We start from the raw sequence: 20,703 nt of genomic DNA on the forward strand, positions 1-20,703 counted from the left end.
AAAAAAAAAGAAACTGGCAAACTGTGGTCAGAGACAGGTAGAAACAATGACTCATAAATGTAAGGGGAAACACCAACACTATGCTAGGGACAGGGGAGAACACTTGCTACATGTTACCACTGAACTACTTTTAAAACTTTTTTTAAAGATTTTTTAAAATTTATTTACTTGACACAGAGAGAGAGATCACACGTAGGCAGAGAGGCAGGCAGAGAGAGAGGAAGGGAAGTAGGCTCCCTGCAGAGACCCCGATGTGGGGCTCGATCCCAGGACCCTCAGATCAAGACCTGAGCCGAGAGCAGAGGCTTAACTCACTGAGCCACCCAGGCGCCCCTTTAAAAGCATTTTATATCAAATATCGGTTTTTTAAATTCTTACTTGTTCTCAATCAAGGAATTCATTATTTTCACATCACAGCCTTTTGCAAAGCCCTGCATGGGCCCGTTTCCTTTGCTAATCAGATTGGTTTCTTCTCTCAGGAATACCTCCAGAGTTTGTAATGGAAATAAACTAGAAAAAAATGTTACTTATTTTCTAGACAACATAATTTGAGGATATCATTTTCAAAAATGAAAGCATACTTGATTTCGTGGTATAACCATTAATGCTGCGTTGTTTGACACATACAACCAAATCCAAGTTTTTGTTCGAATGACTAGTGCAGTTGTGTCTATGGCTTGGCTCTGGAGATGTATTGAGAGGAACTGAAGCGGTAGGCGACATCCCGGCCTTCCAGGACCATAATGTGTAATTACAGTGGGAAGATAATAAAGGCATGCCAGTTGTTTTTAAGCCGCACAGTAATAATACAGAAGCTTCTCTTGCAGACTCCTTCCATCGCCCGCCTCCCTCCCCCAGACAAACCCATTCTTTCCTCCTTTCATGATAACAAACTACTTCTGGCTCAGCACAGGATGCCAAGCTAGAGACTGTATCTCTCAGCTTCCCTGAGAGTTAGCGATGGCCATGTGACCAAGTTCTTAGTACAGATGAGAAAAAGTATATGTGTGTCACTCGCTTAAAGGAAAATCGTTTATGCCAGATTTTCTCTTTCTCCCACCCACTGGCTGTCACGGGACCCTGTGGCAAACCCCACTTTGTGCAGATGAGGACGTCACCTTGGGACAGCAGAGGACAAAGGGGAAGGGACCTAGCATGCCGCCAACCTTGCAATGCAGAGGGCTGCCATCCTTCTCAGTCTGGCTGGCTCACTGTTTTCTTCTTTCAGCACTGTGTTTTCAGTACCTGGCTTAGTTTTTAATAGAACTGTAGGAGCTACCATTTACTAAATGGTTAACTTGTGTTCTTATACATCAGCTCAGCAGGTCTTTACATTGTTCTGTGACGTAGTAATTTCATATCCCCACTCCACAGACCAAAACACTGAGATACAGGGGCGTCTGGCTGGCTTAGTTGGTTAAGTGTTCAGCTATTGAGCCCCACACTGGGCTCCATGCTAGGCCTGGTGCCTACTTAAAAAAAAAAAAAAAAAAAAAAGAGAGAGAGACACAGACAAGCAGATTGAGTACCTTGCCCCTGATCAAGTAGCTACTGGTTCCGGGAATCCATTTCTGCATAACTTCAAAGTCCATAATTTTAAGTCGGTGTTGTCATTATTAATTCCTATAGTAATAAGAACAACTCTAAGTGTTAAAACATTTTGTTTTAAGATTTTATTTATTTATTTGTCAGAGAGAGAGAGCGTGCACGCACAAGCAGGCAGAGTGGCAGGCAGAGGCAGAGAGAGAAGCAGGCTCCCCGCTGACAAGGAGCCCAGTGTGGGACTCAATCCCATGACCCTAGGATCATGACCTGAGCTGAAGGCAGTAGCTTAACCTACTGAGCCACGCAGGCATCCACTAAGTGTTAAACTTTTTTTCTTAATTTTTTAAAAGAATGTATTTATTTATTTGACAGAGAAAGATCACAAGTAGGCAGAGAGGCAGGCAGAGAGAGAGGGGGAAGCAGGCTCCCTGCCGAGCAGAGAGCCCAATTCGGGATTCGATCCCAGAACCCTGAGATCATGACCTGAGCCGAAGGCAGAGGATTAACCCACAGAGCCACCCGGGCACCCAAGTGTTAAACTTTTAAAAATATATATTGTTGAAGGGTTTTATTTTTAAGTAATCTCTACACCCAACATGGGGCTCAAACTCACAACCCTAACATCGAGAGCTACACACTCTACTGACTGAGCCAGACAGGTGCCTTAAAAAATATTTTTAAATTACTAAATAAGACATTTAATAAATAGGGGAACCTGGGTGGCTCAGTGGATTAAAGCCTCTGCCTTCGGCTCCGGGCATGATCCTAGGGTCCTGGGATCGAGGTGGGCATCAGGCTCTCTGCTCAGCAGGGAGACTTCTTCCCCCGCCCCCGCCACCTCTCTCTCTCTCTCTCTGCCTGCCTCTCTGCCTACTTGTGATTTCTGTCTGTCAAATAAATAAATAAATTTTTTTAAAAAGACATTTAATAAATAGTACAAATTGTTAAGTAGTATTAGTAAAGCAACTGTTGTGTATTGAATAATGATCACTTATCAGGATCTCTGCTAATTCCTTTACTTACATCAACTCATTTCAGCTTTACAAAAGCGATGTGGGACAGCCATTCCTATAACCCCCCCTTGTGCAAGTGAAAAAACTCAACTCTTATGCCATTTGCCCAAGGACACTATCATGGGCTGAATAGTGTGCCCCCTCAAATTCATATGCTGAAGTCCTAAGCTCCAGCCCTCCAAATGTGAGACTTTGTTTGGGAGATAAGTGAGAGGTAAGGAGATGTGTAATCACAGAGATGATTAAATTAAGAGGAGATCCTGAGGGTGGACCCTAATCTAATATGACTAATGTCCTTATAAGAAGAAGAAACTTAGGACACCTGGGGAGGCTCAGTTGGTTAAGCATCTGCCTTCAGCTCAAATCATGACCCCAGGGTCCTTGGATCCAGTCCCATAACAGGTGCCCTGCTCAGGGGGCAGTCTGCTTCTTCCTCTCCTCCCGCCCCTTACTCCCCGCTTATGCTCTCTCTCTCTCTCTCAAATAAATAAATAAAATATTTTCCAAAAAAAAATAAAATAAAATATTTTCTAAAAGCTATTAAAAAAAGAAGAGGAAATTTGGACACAAACACATACAGAGTGAAGACAATATGAATGAAGACACAGGGAGAAGATGGCCGCCTAGCAGCCTAGGAGATAAGTCGCAGAAGAAACCTTCCCTGACAACACTTGATCATGGGCTCCGAGCCCTCAGAATTGTGAGAAAGGCTGTGTGTGCAGTGTAAGCCCCCCGGTGTGCAGTATTTGGTTCCAACAGTCCCATAGACCGTACTTAGAGCCTGGTGACGTGCCGCACAGCGTCAGAGGCAGCGTCACAGAAGAGGAGAAATGCTCATAGCACCAACCTCAGGCCAGGCGTGGAAACAAAGGCACCTGGGAGAAAGGTACAAGTGTTCCCCAGAGGAGAAAGAGAGAAGAAGGATCTGCTCAAGGCACAGGAGGCAAGCTGAGGTTCTCCAAGGTATGGGACACTCTATGTCCAAGCCTGTGGCTCAGGTTGGATCCCCAGAGTGAATGGGTCCTGGGAGGGGAGTGGGGGGCAGAACCAGGTCGACAGAGGATACCCCCAGCTGGGTCTGGGGATACACCAGGGTCTCTCAGGAGCCCTCAACAGCTGTGTCTGGCCTCCCAGAGAGAGGCGCCTTCTGTTGCCACCGGGAGGTTTTCCCATCTGTTCCCTTTCCTGTGAAAATCCTCAGCCTGGATCTGCATGGGGCTTCTCCCTTTTGACCTTTTCCCATTGAGAGAATTGCCTGTTTTCTAGTCTCACTAGGAAATACCGCTCTGAGGCTGGTCCACTAAAGCCTCAAGTTGCTAGTCCATCCAGCAGACGGGGCAAGTCCCCTATTTGGTAAAACACTCCGGATCCTTCTGCGGGGTGTTTTTTGATGAGATTAAAATTTAAATTCATAGACTTTGGGTAAAGTGGATTACCCTGTATTATGTGGGTGAGCCTCATCAGATCAGTTGAAGGCCTTAAGAGGACAAAGACTGACCTCCCCCAAGTGAGGAGGAATTCTGTTTCCTGACTGCCTTTGGACTGAGATTGCTATGCCTCCTTGAGTCTCCAACCTGCTGACCGACCGAAGCCCTGGCAATTACCTGAACCTATCCTTTAAAATCGACCCCCTCCTCTCACTGTTGCTCTTTCGGTTGGCTCTGTTTCTCTGTAGAAATCGAATACACCCACCCTTCCCCCTCTGTCACCACTGAAGGAGCTAACCGAGAGCGTGGAAGAGGAAACCTGGGATTCCCATTCCTCTCAGTGGTTCTGCAAAACCGTGGCGCTGAGGTGTAACAATTGAAGAAAGGCCCTCCATCCCCAATTTCCTGAGGCTCGAGTCAATAGATCATTTCTGAGGACCAGTTTGGGGCCAAGCGCTGGGCTGGACCTACCTATGGAGAACAGAACACAAGGACTCTGCTTCCCTCAAGTGAACCTTCTTCGCGAGGGACAACACTTACCACCCAGAGTACAGAAAGCAAAAGGATCTCTCTGAGGGTGTCGTGTCTCCTGGGTCTAAGGCCTAAGAGTGTTCATGTGGGAGCACGGGTCATGCCACAGTGTGGCGGAAGGAGGGGAGAAGTCCCTGGGGCTACTTTCTTGGAAAAGTGGACCCTGAGCTATGTCTGGAACACAGCTGTGGAGAAGAGCCAGAGAAACTTCACTTGGTTGGGGAGGGAGGGGCTGAGCTGATGGCCAGAGCTTTTAAATGCCTAACTGCCAGGCATCCAAAGCCTCCGGGAAGACCCTTTAAACTGTATTCCATTTCAAAATCAATATCTATTCCCTTGAATTCCAATTTCCTGTCCGGTGAAGCCCCTAACAAGGTTTTCCACCGGCAGCCTAAAAAATTCAGAGGAACATTGATCCTAACACCAAAAGGTGGATTGCTAAGTGCATAAATACATGGAGTTCGACTATGGTAGAAATTCTCCTTAAGAACAAAAGGTGAGGGGTGCCTGGGTGGCTCAGCCTTTAGGCATCTGCCTCTGGCTCAGGTCATGATCCCAGGGACGTGGGATTGAGCCCCGAATCAGGCTCCTTGCTCAAGGGAAAACCTGCTTCTTCCTCTCCCACTCCCCTGCTTGTGTTCCCTCCCTCACTCTGTCTCGTTCTGTCAAATAAATAAAATCTTAAAAAAAAAAAAAATTCCTTATTTTAAAAAAAAAAAAAAAAAGACCAAAAAGTGACCAGGGGTACCTGGCTGGCTCAAAGAGCATGTGATGCTGAGTCTCGGGGTTGTGAGTTCGAGCCCCACATTGGGTGTAAAGATTACTTAAATAAATGTGAAAAAAAAAGTCAGGAGCCTGGGTGGCTACGTTGGTTAAGCATCTGATTCTTGATTTCAGTTTAGGTCATGATCTCAGGGCTGTGAGATCGAGCCCCACATTGGGCTCCACACTCAGCACAGAGTCTGTTTAAGATTTTCTCTCTCGGGGTGCCTGGGTGGCTCAGTGGGTTAAGCCGCTGCCTTCGACTCAGGTCATGATCCCAGGGTCCCGGGATCGAGTCCTGCATCGGACTCTCTGCTCAGCAGGGAGCCTGCTTCCCTCTCTCTCTCTGCCTGCCTCTCTGTCTACTAGTGATCTCTGTCTGTCAAATAAATAAATAAAATCTTTAAAAAAAAAAAAAAAAAGATTTTCTCTCTCTCTTTCCCTCTGCCCCTCTTATCCCGCTCGGACTTCCTTCCTCTTAAAAAAAAAAAAAAAAAAAGTGACTGAATAAAAATAACCCACCCTTCTAAGATTTCTTTGATCGTTTTTCTCTTCATGGCCAGTTTAGCCCTGAAAAGGCAGATGGAAACTACCCCAGGGGAGACCTTCAGGTATATCACTGTCATTTCTCCTACCTGCTCTTCAGAACACTAGGAGGAATATTATGGACTCTGTGTTGGACCCTTAGCCCACAGCTTGGGCCTCACAAGGAAGGACCACAGCTCAAGTTCCCTTTATCGTGTAACCTTCCCTAAATCCCTAAAGGATTCTTCTCTCCCCTGGCTTCACATTCCCAACCCCCAATCTAAAGCCTGCCTCCTATTCTTTTTGGTTAGTCTACCAACTTCATACCCTGGTTCTCCCTCACCTCGGTTTGCGATCTTTTTTTTTTTTTTTTTTTTTTAAAGATTTTATTTATTTATTTGACAGAGAGAAATCACAAGTAGTCGGAGAGGCAGGCAGAGAGAGAGAGAGGGAAGCAGGCTCCCCACTGAGCAGAGAGCCCGATGCGGGACTCGATCCCAGGACCCTGAGATCATGACCTGAGCCGAAGGCAGCGGCTTAACCCACTGAGCCACCCAGGCGCCCTCGGTTTGCGATCTTAGACACCACTTTTCTTGGCCCTGTCATTCCGAATAAGGGACAGCTAGCTACCTCCTTGCTGGCAGAGAGGAGCTAGAAACATCTAGGCCTCCCATTTAGCTCCGTATCCCTCTCCCCCAATCATAAGAATCTAAGAGCACATCCCTGTGGATTTTCGCCATTCCTATGACAGAGCACTGGAGAAGCGTGGAGCTGAGTGCTGGGCAGAGGGCAGCGAGGTGGGGAAAGCAGCAGAGCCGGAAGGAGCTGAAGGGCAGCTTTGGGACCTGCAGCAGGAGTGAAGTGCGGCCGGGTCTCTCCCCTGGAACCTGGGGGCTCCCCAATCCCTGACACACTGGTGATTCCCATCCAGCCTCTCCCGGGGACCGTCCTGAACCAGCCGCATCAGGAAGGAGGTGCGGGGGAATTGGGAGAGAGGGAGAGAGGACAGACAGGGGATGCTGAAGAGGTTGGCACTGAGAGATTACCAAGGAGAACCAAGGGAAACAGTTTCGTTTTCACAGTTGGCTCATTAATTACCAAGAAATAAAGCCATTCCTGCTCCATCGAGATAGAAAATGACCGAAGGAGAGTGAGAAATGTGTCTTCCCAGCGAAACAGATCTGTGCAAATATCAGCATGAGCCAGAAAGCCCACAGATAGACGGGGAGAGAACCAGGCAGGTGGGGGCAGAGGGCAGGAGGGTGGTTGAAATGACACGGTCCTATAAATTACAGCAAAGAGCAGCATTTTTCTTTAAAAAGAAAAAAAAAAGGCATTTTTCATACTGGTGAGAACGTGAGGGTGGTTTGTTTTGGTTTTTACTGTGAAAAGAAGAACTGTGACTTGTGTTTCGTGACTGACTCTGGGTACGACCAGGTGGATAATAGCGGCCCCTGCTCTTCGGCCAGGAATTTGTCGGGAGGGAAACAAAGCTTCTGGACTCTCTCCTTTCCTCTTTGACTGTGTGGAAGACCTGTGGCTCTGGATTCTGTAAAGGAAACTGCGTGCCCATCAGCCCTGGTCTCTGAGCTATGGTCTTGCTGCTCCGTGGAGCAGAGCGTGAGATTAAGGACCCTGAAAGCAAGGAGAGGGTTCACAGTGACATTATTTACAATGTGAGAAGGCCTAAACGACCCAAACGCCCATCCCCAAATGTGGTAAAACACGCTATCATTCAGCCCTTAAAGGGCAGCGAGTCCTGGCGCAAGCTATGACCTAGCTAATGCTCGAGACGCAGAGTGAGATCAGCCAGGTACAAAAGCACAGATACTGCACGACCCTACTTATGTGAGGTAACTACAGTCATCACATTCATAGAGACAGAAAGTAGAACGGTGGTTTCCAGGGAGGAGTGGGAGGCGCGCCGGGAATTACTGTTTGGTGGGTACCGAGTTTTAGTTTGGGAAGACGAAAAGGCTCTGGGGTGGTTGGGAAGAGGATGGTCCCCCGACAGCGTGTATGTCCCCAGTGCCACTAACCTGTGCGCTTTACAATGCTTAACATGGTACATTTATGTTACATATAACACATTCTAATACATGGATAGTATATGCCCATGATCATCATTTTTTAAAAAAACATTTCTGGCTTTTGAGTCAGCTGAACCTGATTTCAAATCTCTGTCTACACTGACGGGTGAGATTACCTTGACCCCAATTTTTGTTTTTTAACAGACAGAGATCACAAGTAGGCAGAGAGGCAGGCAGAGAGAGAGAGAGAGAGAGAGAGAGGAGGAAGCAGGCTCCCTGCTGAGCAGAGAGCCCGATGCGGGGCTCGATCCCAGGACCCTGAGATCATGACCTGAGCTGAAGGCAGAGGCTTTGACCCACTGAGCCACCCAGGCGCCCCGACCCAAATTTTTAAGCTCTGGGTTAGTTTCCCCATTTTTAAAATAATGATAATCATACCCCCACCCTTCCCAGCATTATTGTAAGGGTAGAACACCGGCCCCCAGACCAAGTACACAGAAATGTCCAAAGACTGTTGATTTTTTAATACTAGCCGTGCTCATACAGGAGAACTGAAACCTGTAAGAGGAAGTGGCAGACCCAGGCTGCAAAGCTGTGCTCTGTTTTGACTGTGAGAAATAACCTACTCAGTTCTGCAAATGTTCTTCACAAAGGTCTGAGTTATTCTAGGAAGCAGGAGAGAACAATTCCAAACCAGAAAGGACTGGACACTTGAGCAGGAAACCAGATACGGGGGGGGGGGGGGGGGGGGAGAAAGGAAACATATCTTAAAATGCAAATAAACATTACCTGCAATGGAGCAAAGTGAATTTCTAACCATCTCAGGTAAATAGGAGAGAAATCCTGAAAAGCATCTCGCAAGGGAGTCGGTACATGACAATGAATTGTCCTGTCCAGAGCCTTAACTTAGGCCCTGTGTAATGTCTCTGGTGGTCTATTTAGTCCTTATGCACTCTGTTGTTTGAGTTTACACGTGTGGTAATATCTGCAAGTTCCCACAAGGTTGGCTCCTCTGGCCTGTTTTCTCCCTAAGGCATTAAATGACCCAAACATAGCATTTCTTGCTATTGTGTAAGCTAAGTTTCAGGAAAACAACCTTTTAGTTTTAGGGAGAGAATTCTGTTTTAGTATTGGTTATATTCTAAGTGGTCGTTTATTCCCACTGAATTTAACAGCCACGGCTTACACTGAAGTAATAGGGAACTCTGCTTTTTATTTTTTTATTTCTATTTTTTTAAAAGATTTTATTTATTTATTTGACAGGGAGAGACACAGTGAGAGAGGGAACACAAGCAGGGGGAGTGGGAGAGGGAGAGGCAGGCTCCCCGCTGAGCAGGGAGTTCAGTGAGGGGCTGGATCCCAGGACCCCAGGATTATGACCTGAGCCGAAGGCAGACACTTACCAGCCAGGTGCCCAGAATCTGCTTTTTATGTGTAACCATGCCTTTGGCAATGCCAGCCAATGTCCTGCTTTTGGCCTTTGCCGCTATACTAAGAGCTCTTAGCTCCAGCCTTGGTCTTAAAAAAGCAGCCAACCCCATGCCCACTTACTTGCTCTAATCTTGCAGATGGATGGATATCTGACTACAAACCAAACAGACCATGATTTGAACCAAACCTACCCCCTCTCTGTTCACCTGCCCACCTCCCACGCAGTCTATGTCTCCAGTTTCCAGGTGGGAAAACCAGAGCTGCCGCATGGGGCTGATGCGAGGAGGGGAACACCCTGCAGAGGGGACAACGGGGCGCTGAAATCCAACCTGGGCCACATGGGGGACTTTATCCATTGCTCACAAAATCCCAGGTCAGAAAGGCCCTAAAGGACAATTGCAGAATCCTTTATCTATGAAACCTTCTTTCTCTTCTCTTTGTGTCACATCCGATTGGTTGCCAAGTCCTGGAAATTATACCTCCTCGATAATTCCCCTATCACTCTTTTCTGAAAAGCCCTATTCAGGCCCTCAGTTCTTCCTGCCCTAGACACCAAGTTCTTAACTGAAGGGCATTGAAAGCACTTCTGCAGGGTGTGTCAGTATACCTGGAATGGGGCCCTGGGCTCTACACATGGTTCAGATGCACAGCTCTGGCTGAAAACTACCGTGTTTAGCCACTGGCCCTTTGGTTGTCCCCCACTCCCCACCATGGTGGACCTCTTAAACACCCTGGCCTGATTCATCTTCACTGTGGAGCTGACACTACTCTCTTGACCTTCAGCATGGAGTTCAGAATCACAGCAATACTGGGGAACCTGGGTGGCTCTGTGGGTTAAGCATCTGACTTTTGGTTTTGGCTCAGGTCATAATCTCAAGAGTCGTGAGATCAAGCCCCATGTCAAGCCCCACATGAGGCTCTACGCTCAGCACCAGGTCTGCTTGAGCCTCTCTCCCTCTGCCCCTCCCCCTAGTTGTGCTTGCTATCTCTCTTTCTTCCAAATTAATAAGTAAAATAAAACAAAAAAAATCGCAACAATATTAAGTCATATACTCTTCCCTCCCAAAGATCACAGAGGATGAGATTAGTGATGCAGTTGGAGAAAGTTTTTCTTTTCTAATACTGTAATTAGGAACGTGGTTGACCTAATCAGTTGGCCAGACATTTGTTTCTGAAGCTTCTTTCCATCCCCACCATTGTCATCCTCTGTGACCCCTGAAATAACCTCTGACAGGTCTCCCTGCCTTCTGTTTTATTTCTTACAAGTCTTTCTCTGAGCCACAACAAGTGAGATCATTCTGGATATAAATCCTAGAAAGACACAAACCTTGTTTAAAACCCTTCACTATTTTCCCAGGACCTTGGGATAAAATCCATAACATGGCCCTCTCAGAGCCAGCCCACATCTCTTGGTGGTCTTTTGGCCTCTTGTCCTATAGGCTCAAGAACTTGGCGGAGTTGTTTTAGGCCCTCAAGTGCTTCATGCTTCTTATTTCTGCACCTTTCAACATACTGTTCCTCCACCTAGGACACTCTCTCTGTCCTCCCCATCTCTCCCTCCCCCTTCTGACCTGACTTACCACCCCTCAGCTTTCAGCTCTCAACCTTAAACACTCGCCTACCTTAAACACTTGCCCACAAATCCTTCCCTGGCCTTCCCGTAGAAGTAGAACCTTTAGAACATGGTCGAATGTCATCTCTTTCTGTTATTATATTAATGTCTCCTTCAATGCCTCTCTCCCTCATTGGATGTAAACTCCTGGAAGGGAGCATCACACACAAGTTTATCACCACATTATCCCATGACTAAGCCTAGTGTTGGATACATATCTACTAAACTAATTTGTGGAGATCAGCAGAGAAGTAAAATACAGTGGTCAGCTCTACCACATGAAAGACTTAAAGGAAGAGTGCTAATAGACCTTGAGACATAAAGATGTGCTAGACGTTTCTCTAGGGCCATAGAAAACAAAAGAGCAAAATGACTTCTCTGATCTCTAGGTGCTGACAATTTCATGGAGGAAATCTGTAGATAAATGGTAACTATAATCCAATCCTAAGGCTGGCTTGAGTAGAGGTTATAAAAGGGCTTAGAGTTATATATATTAACTCTGGAAGAAGCAGTGGTCTTAATGCCTAAAACAATGATTCTCAAAGATTGGCCCCAACTATTTCATAGCCTTTGATTTTTATTCTTAAGGGCTGCCTCAGATCTTCCCCCAGTTCCGCTGCTTTTTAGCTGTGTGATGGAGCAAGGTACTTGATTTCACTGTGCCTCAAATTTATACTTCTTATTCATATGAGATTAGGAAATTAATGTACTAAAGTATTTATTTTTTTTAAGATTTTATTTATTTATTTGACAGAGATCACAAGTAGTCAGAGAGGCAGGCAGAGAGAGAGAGGGAAAGCAGGCTCCCCGCTGAGCAGAGAGCCAGAGGCAAGGCTCGATCCCAGGACCTCAAGATCATGACCTGAGCCAAAGGCAGAGGCTTAACCCACTGAGCCACCCAGGCACACCAATGCACTGAAGTATTTAGCTCAGTCCTTTTCACAGAGTAAAGGCTCAAAGGTGTACGTTCATCATCATTATTACCAAGACCAGCTAATTGCAGTAACCCTCTGAGAATTAATAAAAGTCAGTATTTGTAGTGGAAATTATCATATTCTATCACTTACTAAAGACTGTAATTCAGTAGACTAGTTTTTGTTGTTGTTGTTGTTGTTGTTGTTACTTTATTCATTTATTTGACAGAGAGAGACAGCGAGAGAGGCAGCACAAGCATGATCAGGGAGAGTGGGAGAGGGAGAGGCAGTAGCAGGCTTCCCGCTGAGCAGAGAGTCTGATGCAGGGCTCAATCCCAGGACCCTGGAATCAGGACCTGAACAAAGGTAAATGAGTAACAACTGAGCCACCCAGGCCTCCCCGTAGACCAGTTGCTAGGCAGTGCTTGTTATTCAATCAAAGTCCCTACTGCCCGTGCACACCCATAGGTGTGCGATGGGATTCCTGCTGTTCTCCAGAAGCACATCCTGTCATCAGTGTTATTCTGAGATGGTTAAATTTTCTATTGTGGCTCTTTTTGTTCCTTTAGCCACAAATTCCCATTAGTTTCCCTTCCTTGCTATCCACATAGTTTATGGTTGCTTCTGTAATTAACGTGTATTGTCAAGCTGTTGCATCAACATTCTGGAGGCTTATAACTTTCCAGTAATTATACTTTATGGTAGATAGATAGTATGTTTCAAGTTTAAATGACTGTACTCCTAATGGAAACATAAATGAGTCAACAATCCCTCCACCTAAGTGAATCAACAATCCTTCCACCTCCCTTTTCCCTGTAAATTTCTTTAATAATACATTTTCATTCCTATTACTGAAGTAACTATTTTACCAGTATAAAATTGAAGCAGGGGATGTAAGTAGTCAAAAGTGTCTCTTGCATTTCCTGAGCAGACCCGAGTCAAAAATCCCCAAAGCGAGAAACACGTGATTACACACACACACAAACACACACACACACATTCACGCCCCAAATGCTTAAAACAGTGTTCAGCCCATAGAATGCCGCGTATTATCATTACTATTCCTATTATTATTTGACAAAATATTTTTCGAACTTTTTATTTTAAACATAAGAGTGCCCTTCCAGTGCTGGGCTGAATAATGATCCCAGATATACCCAGGAAGAATCCATTGAATATTACCTTACAAAGAAAAGGGGTTTTTGTAGATGGGATTAAAGTCAGGATTTTGTGATGTGGATCAGGTGGCCCTAAATGCAATCACAAGTGTCCTTCTAAGAGGAAGCAGAGGAGACTGAACAGAGGAGACAGAAGGGAAAGGAGGAGACGTGAGGAGGACAGAAGCAGAGGGAGATTTGACGATGCTTGAAAGGATGGCTTTGCAGAGAGGGGAAGGGGCTGTGAACCAAGAGATACCAGCAGCCTCCAGATGGAGGCAAGGGCCAGGAAACCGTTTCTCCCCTAGAAGCTCCAGAGAGAGCACCGGCCCACGACATTTTCACTTTAGTCCAGAGAAACTGATTTTGGTGAACTTCTGGGCCCTGGAACTGCAAGAGAATCAATGTGTGATGTTCTAAACCACCGAATTTATGGTAATTTGTTACCGCAGCCAAAGAAAACGAATACATCGTATTTTCTTTAAGTTAAATCTTGTTAAAATGTGGTACACTATATTTTATTACCTCTTCACAATAACAAGCACCAAACTGGAAAAAAAATCAACGGAAGCATTATTGAGCTATAAAAAAGAAAGTTCAGACCAGATCTCAGGTTGGAAAAACATCTGCTCTTTTGGTCTGTAAAGATCCTAGAAATCTTGGGGGAAAGTCTCAAATTTCAATATGTGCTTTTGGGAGGGGCTGAGGAGGAGGGGAGCAACTCAGCCTGTTAGGCTGGGAAGCTCGCACTTCTGTTTCTGAGATAGGAACAGATTCCTACCGAGGAGGATTTAATGGATTTTAAGCACTGAGGAGCTTGGGTGGTGTCTGCCTTCAGCTCTGGTCATGAGGCCAGGGTCCTTGGACTGAATCTCATGTAGGGCTCTCTACTCAGTGGGGAGTCTGCTTCTCCCCCTCCCCCTGCTGGTGCTCACACACCCTCTCTCTCAAATAAAAAAATAAAATCTTTTAAAAAAAAGATTGTAAATGCTGTATTTTCTTATTTTATTTTTTAAAGTCTAGCTTTATTGAGGCGTAATTGACATAAAATTTTATAAGACATTTAAAGTGTAAAGTGACAAGCTGATATATATGTACATCATGAAAGGATTTGTCCCATGCAGTTACTTAACGCGTTAATAAGCACATCTCCTCACACGCTTACCTTTTTCTTTTCTTGGTGAAAACCTTTAAGTTCTACTCTCTTAGCAAATTTCAATTGTATTTGTAACCATATTATCCATATTATCCAACTGTAAATACCATGCTTTGCATTAGACCTTCTTCGGACCTTATTCATCAGATAGCTGAAAGTTCCTCCCCCTTTACAGACTTCTCCCTGTTTCCTCCACCCCCAGTTTCCAGGAACATCTTTTCTATTTTATTATATAATCCTCTTAGTCTGTTACAGATGAAAACTATACCCATCTAATATCTTCAAACTACATTGCATCCTATTCTCTCACTTGAAACACTCAGTACTAGGCAGAGCAAATATGTATACCCATTCTACAGATGAGAAACCCAATTTTGCCACAGGGAAAAAAGGGACGTGACATGCATCACAGAGCTAGCCAGGACAGTAGCTGAAAGTCTACTTCCACTGAAACATTCAGAAAGGACATGCCCCCAAAATGCACGTGTGGCTCCCTCAGCTGAGAATCTTTTCCAGAGAGGAAGGGCCACCTGTTCTAGCAGTGGACAGGAAGTAGAAGCTCTCGAGGGGGACTGAGGTGGCAGGGGACAGATTTTTAGTTCCGTGTTTTGAAGGTTGATGCAAATGAGAAGCCTACAGGGCGGTAGTAAAACAAAAGAGCTGTTCAGCTGGTCACAGAACACCCCCACCCCCCTTCAGTCCCTACCCGCCTCCCCACCTGCGCTGAAAGCTAAACAGATGTTTGCCTTTCCTTTGTCCTGAGAAGAGACACGGAACCAACCTTCACTGGCTGCAGCCTTCTGTGCTGACACCCAGCATGGATTTTTTACTTCGTTCTCAAGGACCAGGCCTCATCACAGCAGCTGTTTGAAAATTCATGTGCGGAACTTAAAATATGAAGTTTAATAACCATTAGCATAGAAGATAAACACAAAGCTGTGAAATTTCTTTTACGAGAGAGAAGCAGGAGACACAGTCTAATAGTTTAAGAAGATCCCTTTGGGGGCGCCTGGGTGGCTCAGTGGGTTGAGCCGCTGCCTTCAGCTCGGGTCGTGATCTCAGGGTCCTGGGATCGAGTCCCGCATCGGGCTCTCTGCTCGGCGGGGGGTGGGGGTGGTGGGGGTGGTGGGGGGGTGGGGGTGGGGCTGCTTCCCTTCCTCTCTCTCTGCCTCCCTTCCTCTCTCTCTGCCTGCTTCTTTGCCTACTTGTGATCTCTGTCTGTCAAATAAATAAATAAAATCTTTAAAAAAAAAAAAAAAAAAAGAAGAAGAAGAAGATCCCTTTGGGGGCTGTGTGAAAATCAAACTGAAAAGAACTAGAGCAGAAAGGCAGGGAGCTCGGTGAGGAGATGATTGCGCTAATCGGGGTGGGAAGCAACCGGGATTAGGCCAGGAGGCAGCCTAGAGGCAGTTGAGAGGTGGTTGGAGTCAGGATTTATCTTGAAGGTAGAGCCCAAGATTTGCTGACAGACTGGGCAGGAAAGGTGTGAGGAAAGGAAAGACTTGAAAAGTGACTCAAAGGTTTTGCCCTCCGGGATTAGAAGACTAGAGTTGCCCTTCATTGAAATAAGGAGGATAGCAGATTGGGAAGGGGGGTGGGTGGGAGGGGGGCCAGAGCTCGTGTTGGGTATAGCTCCGGTGAGTTTGAGGAGACCGATAGATAGCCTAGTGCAGACGTCAGCTTGACAACTGGTCATCACAGCTTGGACTTCAGGGCTGTGTTCCAGGCTGAATAATTGCAAGAGGGAAAAATAATGCAGGATTTGGAAATAAGATTGACAAGGAGGGGCGTAGATAACACTGTAGAGAGGACAGTTAAAGAAGACTTGAAGACAAGCTTTTCAACCGAGACCTGGGTGGGAGGAAGGAGAAGCCCACATGTTACCTGAGGGCTGGAGAGTCCCGGCAGAAGGAGCAGCCTGAGCTCAGGTGTCAAAGAGAATGTGCTTGGCTTGGTGTGTCCAATTGATCTCCTGGAAAGGATGTAAAATCAAGAGGTAGAGACAGATCAGGAGTCCAAGTCTTTGCTCAGCCACTTGTTAGGAGTTCGACCTTCAGCAAATCATTTACTCCTCTCAGTTCCATTTTCTTCATAAATAGAGGTAGTCATGGAACCAACCCACCAAGGAGCTTGAGAGGATGAAATGAGATAATGTTTGTAAAGTGTTTACCATAGTGCCTGTGCATAGTTAATATTTACTGGGTGTTTACTTTTTTTTTTTTTTTTAAGCTTCCTACGGGATTTCCTGGAGGTACCTACGGTTGTGGGATGAAGAATGTTGTCCACCTGGAAGTTTGGATTTTTTTTTCCTTGTATTTTACTCCTCAGTCTTCGTTTCACTGGTCCGGCTGCCATGGTGCCTTTCTGGTAGCTTGTCTGTGACAACCACAACCACATAAGGGCCTGTTAGTGTGGACAGGGAAGTCTGGAAGATCTGCTGTCATGAGCTTGAATTACAGATGCGTAGCTGGATATTCACCCAAATCCTCCAGCGTCTTAGCAGTCACACTGGCTATCCTTTCCAGAAGGGGCCACAACAGGGTTGGCAACACATCCAGTCAAGTCATTCCACTCCCACAGTGGTTCTTAGGAAGCACTCAGCAAGAAACCCAGTCAGCTCTGGCCTCAACTGACAATACTAGTCTCCACACAGAATCACAAGCAGAGCAGTGTCTGGAAGTTCCTACCCTGAGCCTTCCTTTGGTTCTCCTGAGCTGCCATGGTTAGCGGAGAGTTAGAGCTCAGAAAGTTTGCATTTTAGTTCACACAACAAATGTAATTGAAAACCCCCAATGTAGGTACTCCTGGATGGCTCAGTCGGTTAAGTGCCTGTCTTTAGCTCAGGTCATTATCCCGGGTCCTGGGACCAGCACCATGTTGGGCTCCCTGCTCAGCGGGGAGCCTGCTTCTCCATAAGCTTGCTGCTCCCCCTGCTTGTGCAAGCACGTGCGCGTACTCTCTCTCTCTCGCTCTCTCTCTGACAAATAAATAAAATCTTTGAAAAAAAACAAAAAGAAAAGAAAAGAAACCTCCCAGTGTAATATTCTGGGTGTACCCTGATGTGAAAAGGATAAGCAGGAAGAATAGAAAAGGGTGAGAAAAGGAGAAAAAAAAAAGGCCCAGAGAAAATGAGTTTTTATTAAGGCTTCCCCAACAGTGGAGTCAATCTTTCAGAAGGAAATCAGATAATATGCTGATGACTATCACCTAGCCACAGCGCCACACTCATCCTCCACCGGGCTTCATTGGGAACCAGGTTCGGTCTTTGTCAGGACAGTCTGACCATGAAACTTCCAGTATAATGGGAAAAAGAAATGAAAACGTTGAAGGAATGAGGGCAAGTCAAGAGCATGTGGAGGTCAGGAGAAGCTGAGAGCAAACAATGCTCTGACTCTCAAGGGTAAACAGAGCTGGACTCTCGTTAGAGCAGCAAGGGCAGACGTCATTCAATAATAACTGTTGCAACAGAAAAAAAGTCTGGCATCGATTGAACTCAACTTGGCTGAAACAAAAGGCAGGAGACCTTTAAAAGCCTGGGAGGCGGAGATGCTGAAGGAAAGGTACTGAGCATTGTAACAGGAGTTGGTCCGTGTGACTAGAACTTCTGGGTTCATTCAGTGACCCAGTCAAGAAGTACACCTCTTGTAGGTTTACGACAAAAGGCCATGATACAAGTTTGAGCAAGGCGCACAGGAGAGCACAGCAGAGTGACATTATCCCCCTGAATGTCTGCATTTCAAATAGCTCTCGTGTCCTCGAAAAGCCAGTTCTAGGTGGTAGGATTATGGCTCAAGGGGTCAGAGAAAGGATTTATAATTACAGTTTTCTAAAGTCACTGCTATATGAGAGAATTCAGGCACATGTCTGCCTTTTACCAGTTTGAGCTGGAGTAAAGAGTGAATTCTCCTGGCAGCACTGAGCGTTCTCAAGCACGCAGGCATCTTGAGGGGACCTAGAGTGATCCCAGGGATGTGGGCTTGAACTGCTACATGCCAGGCCAGTGTTTGTTCAAGTCTCTTCGTGTGTGTGTGTGTGTGCACGTGCGTGCACACGCACACCCCTGGAAGGCTGGGCACACATAGGGTTATAGACCAAATTTGAAGCTTAGTCCAGAAGTGAGCTCCAAGCAACCTGACCACAGTTCGTCAAGGTCCTTTTGGGATTCCGCCACAGAAAGTTTTCGAATGCCTTGATTTTTTTTTTATCTCCTTGGGCCTATAGTTTTAGCTAATGGTTTTATAGGAGGACATAAACAGATATTAAGCAGAAGGAAGAGAATCTTCAAAAAGGGGAAAACGAGCTGTGGGAAAAGGAGGAACTAGCAGAACGATCTTCTGACAACTGGTTGGCTCTGTGACGACGCGTGTGAGTTCGACTCGGACTCAATGATGAACCTTGATCCCTTCTGGCAGCCCTTTCCAGGTCTGTGACTCTGCAGTAGCTCTTTCGATCTTTCCTTCTACAGGGGAGCAGAGACTCGTTCAGGTAGACAGGGTAGAGCCAATGCCCCTGATTTGACCCAGACAGTGATCCAAACACCTAGTGGACCCCTCTGGAGGTTCGGCAGTGTTTCTCCTAGACAGCTTTAATTCTGCGCATTGTTCCCTCTATCTCACAGCTAAAAGGACTTGCTGAAGATCAAATTCCCTCCACAGGCTCAAGGACAGTGATACTGCCCAGGCAAAGGCATGGGAAGCCAGGACTGGAGCTGGCCCAGGGCCAAGATTTGGTAAGAAAGAAGTGAGCAAGAACTCCATTGCAAACAGAGTCTGGGTAAAGAAAGCGAAGAAGGAGAAATGGACTAGGGAAGAAGGGGGAAATATCTCGCTGGGGCGATTGTGGTGGAGAAAGAGGCATCTGACCTATGGAAAAGCCCAGAGGCTGGGAAGACAGCCTTGTAGGTGCCTATTGGGTTCTTAAAGTAACCACAGTCTGAAGATAAAAATCAAAGATCTATTGAAAGGAAAAGCAGAGATTTTTTTCAGGAAATCTTTCAAGTAACACAACTCAGTCTTGCATGGAATTTTTTTTTTTTTTAGATTCCAGTTTTTATCCTCATAAAAATATACACAGGGTTAACACAAACCAATCTATTCCCTTCCAGATCACTGTTTCCCAAAGGGAGTTCCATGGGGTCCTAGCTGAATGGAACACATCTAGGTACTGCAGAATTTTTAAAGATTCCTATGCATTGCAAGTCTCTAGATAGAAGATGGACATGGTCTGCCATCTTTCCAAACTCTTTCTGAGCTTTCCTAGGAACTGTCAACCTAAAGTTGTCAGGAAACAAATATTAAGCAAGAACATTTATTTGAGCTCAGGGTACATAGATTTGGGTAACAACCTAGATAGTGTTCCATTAAGGTGCAAAAGTTAGGGGTTTTTAAAGAGAGAGGAAATGCTTGTATACATTGTTTATGAAGAATTTTTTATTGGTATTGTTGGCAGAAAGCTAATCCTGGTTATAATTGCTTGCCAAGGCTATCACTAAGCAAAGTCTCTTAATGTAGCAAGTTGCTGGTGTTCAGTTGGAGTCCTTGGAATATTGGTGTTTTGGCCCAGTTCAAAAGTCCATGGTTCTACCAGTGAGAATGTGCATATGGCCCATCTCCTAATGGCCTCCTGGATCCATTTTAAAACCCCTTGATGTAAGTGACTCCATTTTATTTCACCTTTCATGAAACTATGAACTAAGTACATTGAATAAATATTACAAGGATCATATCTGAACAAAGTCATCATATAGATGCATGTATGATCCAATGTTATCATCCTGTATTTCCTTCTTTCATTTAAGGCAATGTCCTAATTCACTGCAGTGTGGAGAAACCGCCTCCTGAGGGAAAGATTGGAAAACATGCTGAGAGAACTTCTGACAAAAAGATTGTAAAATGTCTTCATCAATAAATTATTTCTTATGTATTAATTAGGATATGGGTTTGTTGCTGTAAGTGAAGCCCGAGTAATAGTTAAGTTTGTTTCTCTCTCATGAAACAGTTTAGAGCTGGCCTAGTGGGGGCCCAGGCTATCTTGGTGCTCAGCGATCTCTAGGACATTCCTCACTCATTGTCTGAGATGGACAGCATGTCCACATTTCAGAGAGCAGGTTAGAGGAAAGGGGTTTAAGGACACGTTCTAGAAGTAGGACTTACTATTTCTCCTCACATCCCATTGGCCAATACTTGGTCTACTGGAGATTCTGTTGCTGTAAAATAAGGGAATATCTCAATTATCTATGGAAATGTAACAAAACTACTCCAATACTCAGTGGCTTAAGACATAACTTTTTTTTTTTTTTTTTTTTTTTTTTTATCACTCATAACCCTAAATCAAATGGTGGTTCTTCAGTTGATCTCCCGTGTAGTTGCAGTCAGACAGCGGCTGCAACTGTAATGTCCAAGATGGCTTACTCAACTCTGTGGCTCTCTGGCAGGGATAGCTGGAAGGCTGGCTTCAGCTGACAAGCATGGACAGCTGGACGTTTCTCTCTCCATGTAGATTCAAGATCTCTCCCTTTCCACAAGGCCTTTCCCTGTGGTCTTTCCAGCAGGGTAACCCAACTCTTTAAATGGCCACTAGGCCTCCCCAAAGTGCAACATT

General features: G+C 45.5%; 1 long non-coding RNA gene across 1 annotated transcript; it reads left to right on the forward strand.

Annotated features, from left to right (window-relative positions):
- Positions 1–18,407: 18,407 nt before the first annotated feature.
- Positions 18,408–19,741, forward strand: LOC131819427 (uncharacterized). Its single transcript, XR_009349182.1, has 3 exons — positions 18,408–18,525; positions 18,759–18,832; positions 19,614–19,741. It is a non-coding gene; the product is annotated as an uncharacterized LOC131819427 (long non-coding RNA).
- Positions 19,742–20,703: the final 962 nt, after the last annotated feature.

Source organism: Mustela lutreola, chromosome 1 (assembly GCF_030435805.1).
Source record: "Mustela lutreola isolate mMusLut2 chromosome 1, mMusLut2.pri, whole genome shotgun sequence".
Taxonomy (NCBI): Eukaryota; Metazoa; Chordata; class Mammalia; order Carnivora; family Mustelidae; genus Mustela; species Mustela lutreola.